Consider the following 10,412-nt stretch of genomic DNA (forward strand, 5'->3'; position numbering starts at 1 on the left):
GAAAACTTTCCCCACTGTACCCAGCGGTGTACCCATACTTTACCATAATAAATAATAAATTGATTGCTGCTTGAATATTGGTCTAGTCAAGCTTCTTATTCATAACATCAGGAATACCCGGAATGCCGGGAACCATCTCCCGGCGGGGTCAGGGGGTGACCGGGCCGTCCCGGGGCTCTGCTCGGTGCTGGGGGCAGCACGGGCGGCAGGCCCGGGAGCGGGGCCGGGGGATCCCGACCGGGACCGCGCTGGGGCTCGGGGCCACGCCGGGCACCGGGGCAGCGGCGGCCACTCACGGCTGCACCGGTTTCCGCGCGTATCGCGATATCACCCTCAGCGCCGCCGCCCCGCCGCCGCCATCGCGCCGCTCCTCCCCGGGGGCGGAGCGCTTTGGGCCCCGGCGCGATGGAGGCGCTGCTGCGGCCGGCGCTGCCCGAGGACGCGGTGCGCTCCCGCCTGTTCGCGGCGGCGGCGGCGGGCCCGGGCGGCGAGGCGCTGCTGCGGCGCTGCGCTGAGCTGGCCCTGGTGCGCTTGGCCCCGCTCCTGGCCGCCTACGTGTGGCAGCGGCAGCCGTTCCGCCTGCGGTACGTGCCGGGCCGCGGTGAGCCGGGAGCGGGCCGGGAGGCGCGGCGGGAGGAGCGCCCGGAGCGCTGGGACTGTGAGGGGGATCCGGCGGCCGGGGACCGGGAGAGCGTGAGGGGGATCCGGTGGCAGGGAACCCGGGAGCCTGTGAGGGGAATCCGGCGGCCGGGAACCGACGGCGTGTGAGAGGAAAGCGGGGCGTTGGGGTGGGGGGTGGGGTAGGGGGTGGTATGAGGAGAACCGGCGGCCGGAAACCGGCAGCGTGTGAGGGGGAACCGAGGGGGTGTGAGGGGAACCCGGCGGCCGGACTCGAGGAGCGTCTGAGAGGGAGCCGGGGGGGGTGGGATCGTTTGAAGGGGATCCGGCGGCCGGCAACCGGGAGAGTGTGAAGGACAGCTGGCGGCCAGAGACCAGGATCTTTTGCGGGTAATTCGGCGGCCGGGAACCAGAAGCTTGTGAGGAGGATCTGGGCCGTGCAAAGAATCCGGTGGCCGGGAATCAAGGGCGTGTGAAGGGAAACTGGGGGGGGTGTGAGGGGAACCCGGCGACCGGGAACCAGAAGCGTGTGAGGGGGAACGGGGGTCGTTTGAGGGGGACCCGGTGGCCGGGAACCGGCAGCCTGAGAGGGGCACCCGGCGGGTTCGAACCGGGAAGGAGTGAGGGAGAACCGAGGCCATGTGAGGGGCACACAGCGGCCGAGAACCGGGATCTTTTGAGGAGAGTCCGGCGGCCGGGAACCGAGGGCGTGTGTGGGGAACACGGCGGGCTGGAACCGGGAGCGTGTGAGGGGGACCCGGCGGCTTCCCCGACTCTCGGTGTCACAGCACGGGTTAACCCAGTGAGGCATCTGGTGCCGCCTCCCTGCTGCAGCCGGGCCGTCCCCGAGCACAGGACACAAGATTCTGTCAGCAGGGTCTGGGATATCCGCAGTGAGGGAGACTCCGCAGCCCGTGTGGACAATCTGTTCCCGGGCACGGCGTTGCTGAGCCGCCTCTCCTCTCTGTGCCCCGTGCAGGCGAGATCCCGGCGCACTTGGGCGGCCCCGCGGTGTTCGGGGATAACGTGGAGGATGAGTGGTTCATTGTGTAGCTGCTGCGGGAGATGAGCAGGGAGTTGCCGGGGCTGGCAGCCAGGTAAGGCGGGTGCTGCTGAGCTGCTTTAGTGGGAGGGCTGCCAAGGGGCAGTGCCTGTGCTCTGAAGGTCCTGTCTTACCACTGCCCATCCTTGGAGGTGTTTCCCCATCCCAGAAACGGTGGAAGTGTCCAAGGGCAGGTTGGAGGGGGCTTGGAGCAGCCCGGGCTAGTGGAAGGTGTGCCTGCCTGTGGCAAGGGTGTTGGAACGAGGTGTTGATCCATAAGGTCCCATCTAACCTAAGCCTTTCTATGGGTTTATGAATATTAAAAAAAACCCCAGCAGACATGGATTGAGAAGTGTGTTGTTGTGCTCTGCAAGGCTTTTCCTGCTGAATTTCCAATTTCTCCTTGGCCAGTATTGATGACAACGATGGAGAGTTTCTCTTGATAGAAGCAGCTGATTTTCTCCCAAAGTGGCTGAATCCTGACAACAGTGAAAACAGGGTGAGTAAAACTTGTGTACAGTTTTACAGGGAAGGGGGAGCCGGTGGCCTTTTGTGTAGCAGCTGGAGTTTTCTCTTGCACCTCTAGCCAAGTGGTCTGACTGCCTCTGAAAATCCAGAGTGCTGTCTGTCCCTGACTGTTGTTCCCTTCAGGAGCACTCCTGTATCCACCTGAACTTTCAAGCTCTGCGAGAACCATTTTTTTACAATATTGTGGAGTGTTTAGGCCAGAGGATTTGCTGCCCTCAGAGTAGGGAATGCTCAGGGCTGGAGTGTTGCTGTCTCTGTAAGGACACAGGCTTTGTCTGGTCCAGGTGAAAGAATGAGCAGACACCTTCCCCTGGATATGGATGGTTGCTAATGGCAGTGGATTAGAATGGAGGTCATTAATTTGGTCATTAGCAAAAAATTGTTCAGTTGTTTTTCCCCTACTCCAAGATTCTTACAAGGGCTGGAACACAACACCAAAATGGATTGCAACTGTGTACCTGGGGTGTCAGGCTCATACTTTCCTTTGTTTGAGGGAACAGACAGAGTGAGGGAGTTGAGAACGTTGCATTCAGGGCTTTTCTTAGGATCAGGGCCCAGCAGAGGTCACATGTGACACCTGAAATGCTGCTTTTTAATGCCTGGGATGTTCTGAAGCAGTTAGGCTGTGCTGGTTCTCCTGAAGCACTTCTCCAGTTGAAGAGACATGTGTAACAATTATTCTTGTTAGGGAAACAAGATATATTTGATGAAATTTCTTTCAGTTCAAATAGGGATTTTTCCTGGTTTTATCGTGGTCTCTGGCATCTCAAATAACCTTTTTAGAAAAGCTCTGCTGCTTCCTGCCTTGGTTCTCTATTTGTCCTTTCTATTGTCAGTGTCCAAGCAGATGCATTTGTGTGTGCAGTGAACTGTTCCATGGCTGTGTGTGAGTGCTCCTGCCCTGTGTGACGGGAGCATTCCTGCCTGCCAGGTGTTCTTTTACAAAGGAGAGCTGCACATCATTGCGCCGGGGGAGCCCTGGGAGCAGGGCTGGGCCCTCTCTGCTCCCCGTGCCACGGTGCCGCAGGCGCTGGCTCTGTTATCCACCCGCGCCGAGGAGTTCCTGGCTGCAGAGCCCATCAGAGCTGCGCTCAATAAACGCCTCCATGGGTACGTGGGGCTGCCCTTGGCTCCTGCAGCTGTGGGGTTTGGGTCTGTGCTCCCTGGGCTTTCAGCGTTTCCCCAGCAGATGGGATCAAGTTGGTTCCTTTTCAGAAACCAGCAGCTGGAGGTTTTTCTGTGGCACTCTTGGAAAGAGGGGGATCAGTGTCCTGTAGTCTGTGGTGTGGGGATGTGAAACTGGTTCACTGCTGTAATTCCAGCCCTGACAATGACAAGAGTTACTCTTCCTTCACATCTTCCTTAGACTGAAACCTCTGAAAGTTCCATGATCTTTTAGGAGCCCTGTGCCTTAGGAACAAGAGGATTTGATCTAAGATGTAGCACCAGCAGAATTGTCAGGGCTTCAGCTTGTCACAGCTGTGCTCCACCCTGTGCTTTATTTTTTGCAAGGATTTGACAGCAAATATGGCAAAGAATACTGGATAGCTGGGTATGTTGGTTAAGTCCACAGGGACTCATCTTACCCATGTGGGGGATTCAATTTTATGAGCCATGTACACTTGTATAAATATGTATGATAGAAACAGCCATTCTAGGCATTAGACTGGCCAGGTTTTAACTGCAGAGTAATCTGAGCCATGATCCCAGTCAATACTAAAGGGAAGGGGCCTCCTGCTGAAGAAGGAGTGGTTAACGGGCAGTGCCCTCCCCACGCTCTGTTGCCGCTCAGGTATCCCGGGAAGATCCAGGCCTCGCTGCACCGAGCCCGCTGCTTCCTCCCGGCCGGGATCGCGGCCGTGCTGAGGCTGCGCCCGTCCCTGGTGGCTGCGGCCGTCCAGGCCTTCTACCTGCGGGAGCCGGGCGATCTGGGGGCCTGCCGGCGCCCGTTCAGAGCCTTCCCTGCCGAGCAGCGAGTGATGGCCCTGGTAAGTGCTCTCAGAGCCGCTGACGGCCCTGCCGTGTGCTCCTGTAGGCGTGAATTTCCAGCTCCTTGCATTGAGAGCTGCTCTGGATGGGTGTGGCTGGACTTTCAGGGGGCTCATCCTGAGAGAATTGTTTCTGAACCCAGAGGTTATGATAGCAGTTCCTCTGCTGAAGTGCCTGCTCAGTAAATTGATCTCCTTGTGTGATCAGAGCAGTTTGCCAGCCCTGCCGGCCAACGGGAGCAGTTGCTCCTAACCAGTGGTTCACTGCCAGGCTTTTCACCTTCTCAGCTGTGCTCTCACAGCTCTGGGAAAGCTTCTATGAAGTGTTGTATGAGCACTGTTGTATCTGATGCATTTTGTTACAGAGTTGTACCACTAGACTCCTGAAAAGAAGCTTTAGAGTCAAATTTTGGACTTCAAAACTGTTGCTGAAATCTTTTAATCGAATGTCATTTTAATTGAAAATACACCTTGTTAATGCGAATGCAAAACACTGAGGGTTTTTTCTAATGTATTTATACTGACAAAAGTTCATATTTACGTGGGTATTTCAATTTGGGACAAACTTTATACGGCCTGAAAAGCAATTTATCAGAAAAATCTTTCTAAGATATATTTTGAATGCAGTCGCAAGCAGTGCCTGTAATATGGGTGCCTTCAAAGGCACTCTGGTGACCTGGAGGGAGTTTGCTGGCTGTCCCCAGCCCAGTCCCGCTGCAGGGAGTGTTTGTTTCTGCTCTGGCTGTTGCAGGTGACTTTCACTCGGTGTTTGTATGCACAGCTGGTGCAGCAGCAGTTTGTTCCAGACAGACGCAGTGGATACACCCTGCCCGCCCCAGCTCATCCTCAGTACAGAGCCTGCGAGCTGGGCATGAAGCTGGTAATGATTCCTGGGGCATTTTGGCCTTGGCTCATGCATGTCCAGGGAATGGGTCCTTGTCTGGAGGTTGCCTGCTTGTCCAGAGAAATGTGAGCAAAGTCTGTCCCACCTTGAGAACCTCTTGTTGTTGCATCTTTTATCTGCAGGCTCATGGCTTTGAAATTTTGTGCTCCAAGAGCAGTAAAGTGGCTCCTGATGCCAAGAGAAATGTGTTAAGGGGTCCTCTGTGGGAGAGATTCCTCAGGAGCTTGAAGGAGAAGGATTATTTCAAGGTATGTGAGTATTTCAGTGTCTGGCTTTTAAACATTGCAGGAAAAATACATTTTAACCCTTGAACTTGTGTGAGGAATTGTAGTGGGGCCAGAGCTTGAATCCTTATCTCTGTGTGAAATGAAGTAATGTGCAGTTTGTTCCCCTTTGAAAGGAATTTATTTTGGAAATTAAAAAGGAAAAAGCAAGATGTGGGGATTGATTCATTCATCTAAAGCAAGGGGAGAAATACACTTGAGTGAAGAAAACCCCCACATGTGATTGTGTGAGGTGTAACTGATTTCACTGGTTTCCATTTCATTTCCACCCCTCTAAAATTCAATATTCTTCAAGATCCATACATAACACCATAGACCTATCTGGGCCCATGCAAGTGTAATTTTCATGTGTGTGTGTGGTTTTTGTGGGTTCTGGGGGTTCTGGTGAGGTTCTGTGGGGTTTTATTTTAAAAGATGCCTTTGAGTACTTCTTTGAAGTTAATAAATTGGACATAAATTGACTACCTACTTGAAGGTTATACTATTGGACAACTTTATTGAGATTCTTAGGTTAATATCCTTTAATATGCTTCAAACACAGGAGTGCCCCTTGGCTGTATTGAGTTCCAAGTGTAGATGGCCAAGAGGTTTTAGTTGTTTTGGTTCTCTCAGCACTTCTGTGTGACCAACAGTCACCCTTAGGAAGCCTGGAATTGTTTGGGTTCATGGCTGTGACTTGCATTCAATAGGGAGAAATGGAAGGATCAGCCAAGTACCTGGAGCTGTTGCACATGGCAGAAGATCACTTCCAGCAATCTGTTGCAGTGCCAGAAAGGTGAGAGCTGCTTGAAATTCATGAGTGTCATATACCCTACAAATCCTGTAAGTGACCTTTGAAATCCTTGTCACAAACACCTGAACCCTTTTCTCCACTGCACATTGAACATGGGAGCTGTGGGCAGGACACACAAGTACTAATTCCTCTGGAATGCTCCACTGGGAGAAGTTCTGGCTTGAGTAACTCTTTTATCTTGGTTTTGTGAAATGCTGAACTCTTCCAAGTGGATTCCAAGTGGTGACTGCAATGCAATTTTTGCTTGGTTGACTGTAGAAAGTGTAGAAAAGTTTCATTGAAAAGCAGTCCCAGTGAATAATGAATACAGGGTAATCTGTCTCCTTTGCTCAAAGGGCTGGCTGTGGATTTCTCTGGAAGATCAAATCCAAAAGCTAAATCACTACAGAAATATCTGAGGCTTTGCCAGCCCATAATATCTTGATGTTATTTTTTGAGTTTCCAGTCTGTGCTGTTTCAGATCTGGTAATCTTAATATTTACCAAGGCAAATGAAATGTAAAGAAAAAGAGCCATGACCAATGGGTTTGGAGCCATCAGCTGGGAGTTGCAGGGACTGACTGTGTCCTGTTTTGGCCAATGCTCTGGGTAGTGCTCTGGTACTTCCCCAGATTCATTTCCCTTTTTGATGTGTTTGCACAGAAGGAAAAATGAAGAATTCAAGTGAAAACCTGAATGCAGAGCATGTGATCCCATTGAATCCATTTCAGTAAATTGATTTTGGTTTTTCTTCCAGCTGTGATGAAGTGAGCCCAGGTGATGAAATCCTGGCACTACTACAGACAACCCCCATTGATCTGAAGGAATTGGAGAGAGAAGCAGCTTGTCTTCCTGCAGAGGATGGTGAGCTGGATGGGGAATTATTCCTATTACAGATGGTTATTTGTGGGGGGAGAGGGGCAATGCTGACAGCTGTGAAGGGAGAGCAAATCCAGCCTTCCTCAAGACTAAACACTGGATTGGCTCTCCCAGTTTAGAGTGAGCCTTTCTTCCTCCACTGAGTGGCCAAAGGCTTCTCAGTGACTGAATGGTCTCTCTGAGTTTGAGCTCTGCAAAGCAGAGTTTGTAAGTAGTGACAAGAAATCTGCACTCAGTTCTTCTCAGCCTCTCTGTGCCTTTGCTGTGTGTGAGCCAGGACCAGCACAAGAGCTGAACTGCAGAACTGAGCTGCAGGATGGTTGCAGCCCTGTCAGTCAGCTGGTTTGGGCCTGTGGGCCTCAGGCTTGTGCAGAGTAACAGATCTGTGCTGTGTCCTTGCAGATGACAGCTGGCTGGATATGACACCAGGTGCTCTGGATCAGATGCTGAAGGAGACAAGAAATGAGTCCCTTCCTTCCCCAAATGAGGAGGAGCAAAACTATGACTTGGAAACAGTTGCTGAGAGCATGAAGGCTTTTGTGTCCAAAGTATCCACGCATGAAGGAGCAGAATTGCCATGGTAGTAGCACCTGGAGTTTGGCTCTGGTGTGGAATGTTGCACTGTGCTGCAGCCCTGTGCTTGGTTCTGTGATGCAGAGAATCAGAGTTTGAAGGTGCTGTGCTGAGCAGGGCCTGAAGCGAAGGCAGAGCAGTGACCCTGTACTTGCTTTAAATCAGCTTGGTGCCATTCTGGCACTGGTGCAGGTTCAAGTGCTGCAAGCTGAGCTGCTCTCTGTCCCTCAGTTGGGTTTTGTGGTCTTCACAATTTTTCTCTTTTTCTGCCAAGAATTCTTCCACTCACTGTTTGATGTCTAATGCACACAGGCTTCAAACTTCTGAGGACTTTTAAATTCAAATGTCCCAACTTCAATCCTGTCTTGAGAGACATCATTATGGCTTGTGCCTGTGTCAGGCTTAGGCAAGCATAGAAGCTTTATTTCTTTAAAAATATTTTTATATTTCAGGTCATCTGATGAATCCCAGGTTACCTTTGATGTGGATTCTTTTACCAAAGCCCTGGACAGAATTTTAGGTGAGATTGCTTCTTTCTTTGAAACAAAAGCCAGCACTGATTTCTTTGCTGTTGTACTGACACCAAATCATGTGCAGGGGCAGACTCGGAGGAGCTGGATTCTGATGATGTGGATGAAGAGGAGGAGTTTGGTTTCTCAGCTGAGGATGATGAAGAGCTGGATGCTGGGAATGGAAGGCAGGAGCAGAAGGTGTCTCCTGAGGAGCTCGTGGGCAGTCTCAAGGCGTACATGGAGGAGATGGACCGTGAGCTGGCACAGAGCAACCTTGGGAAAAGTTTCAGCAGCCACAAGAGAGGGGTGAGTGTGCCTTGGGCTCTGATTTGCAGCAGTAATTTCCAAGCAGGAAATGTGCTGCAAGGGGCCATTCTGAGTAATGGGATTGGAACCTTCCCACGTGCAGGCAAAGTGTGCTGGACCTGCACCATCATACATTTTTTATAAACTGAAACTTACCTAAGCTTGGAATTTGCCCATCTTTTCCAAGGCTTAGTTTTAGTTTGCCCATCTTTTCCCTGTTTTTGGTAGTAGGGCAAGCAGCTGCAGCTTCATTTGTGAGTTCCTGTAGTTTTCTCCCATAGGAAGCAGAGCCAGGACTCAGCAGCACTTTGTGTCCTTCTCTTGGAACCTAATCTGGGTAATGAACAGTGGTGATTTTCAGCTGGCACGAGCATTTGGTGTCTGAATTCCTGTCTGTCAAGTCTCAGGAGTGTACTGGACTTTGTTGGCTGCACAATTGTTGTTTCTTTTCTCCTGTGGTTTGCCTTTTTATCTCCTTAAATCTGCTCATGCAATTTGATGAAGCTTTCTCTTTGTACTCCCTGCAGGCAGGTTCTGTTGGAGCAGCCCCATGTGAGAGTGCTGGCCCTGACTGTGGAGCTGAGGCTGCTGAGCTGGCAGCCCTGGATGTGGACATGAACCTGGTGGCAAACCTGCTCGAGTCCTACAGTGCCCAGGCTGGCCTGGCAGGACCCACCTCGAGCATTTTACAGAGCCTGGGGGTGAATTTACCTGAGAGCTCAGAGCTCACTGGCAGCTGAGCAAGGCAGGGAGAGCCTTGGCACCAGACATGGCTGCTGGGGAGATGGAGCACAGACACACGAGCAGGATGGGGGAGAAGAGGCCAAAGGTTTGAATTTGGAGCATTCTGTTCATTATGTGTCACTCCAGCAAAGGGAATTCACCTGCAAAAGCTTCTGTTTGCACACTGTCTTGGGTGGAAATGAGATTTTCCCAGTGCTGACACAATTCCAGAAAACTGAAAAATGATGTTGAATGCATGACTCAAATGATGTTTTCTTTTATTACAAAACCTCTCTCCCATTTTACCAATCAGTGCTCCAATTTGCCACGTTTCTAAAATGTCCTTTTACCCATTGCTGAGTGGGTTCAATATGTGGGGAGCAGTTCTTGTTCTGAAAATGCTGCTGCCTTCAGGGGCAGGTGGGGAAATACCACATTGCAGGAAGAGTAATTGGATCAAATGAACAAATATTGGCCAGAAGTATTTTTTAATTTTATTTCAATAAAATCAAAAATACAACATGATTACTGAATTTTTTGAAGATATGCATAACTTCCTCAGTTCTTGGAGTGAGAGTATTTTTGTAATTGTTCATTTTCTGAATGAATTCCATTATTGCTGAATGTTGATATACAGCTACTGCTGGCATGATGTGAGCCCAGGCTGAGCAGTTTGGGGTTTTTTCAGTGAAAATGTGGCTGGAAGGCATGCAGCATGATGCTTTCATGTGGGATGAAAAATCTATTTTAAATATGACAACTTTAGTTTCAACAAGTTAAATTTGCAATAAAATAGATAGAAATTCTTGATACACAAACACCAGCAATGCAGTCCTTCTGGGTCCAAATCAGCTTCTTAATTTCTCTTTATTTTATTTTCATTCAGCAATTAATGAGTTGTCCTGCACTGATGTTGTGTAATTCACTTTGTCAGCAGTTCAGGGAGAGCACTGGCAGGTTGGACAGGGATTAGAGGTGGACAGCAAGAGCTGGGAAGTGTGAAGAAGGTTCTGCTAAATTTCAAGGAATTTGGACTGCTGAGAGGTGAGAGAGACTCAGACAAATCTGTGGTGGAAAAATGGGGTTAACAGAGGTTTTTTAATTGAGACAAGGCTAATGAGCAGTTAGTGGTGGAAAACAGAGGTACTTGAACCTTGGGAAGGGTTGGTGTTTCACCAGGGAAGGTGATTTACTCTGAAAATACATAAAATTCTCTACTGATGAGTAGCTAGATCAAGTTTAGATACTTTAAAGCATAATTAAGTTGAAGAACATGATCACATT

At 50.3% G+C, this 10,412-nt stretch overlaps 1 pseudogene; it reads left to right on the plus strand.

Annotated features, from left to right (window-relative positions):
* The first annotated feature begins 405 nt into the window (after positions 1-405).
* LOC132075881 (protein ecdysoneless homolog) lies at positions 406-9,946 on the plus strand (annotated as a pseudogene).
* The last annotated feature ends 466 nt before the right edge of the window (positions 9,947-10,412 follow it).

Source organism: Ammospiza nelsoni, chromosome 8 (genome assembly GCF_027579445.1).
Source record: "Ammospiza nelsoni isolate bAmmNel1 chromosome 8, bAmmNel1.pri, whole genome shotgun sequence".
Classification (NCBI taxonomy): Eukaryota; Metazoa; Chordata; class Aves; order Passeriformes; family Passerellidae; genus Ammospiza; species Ammospiza nelsoni.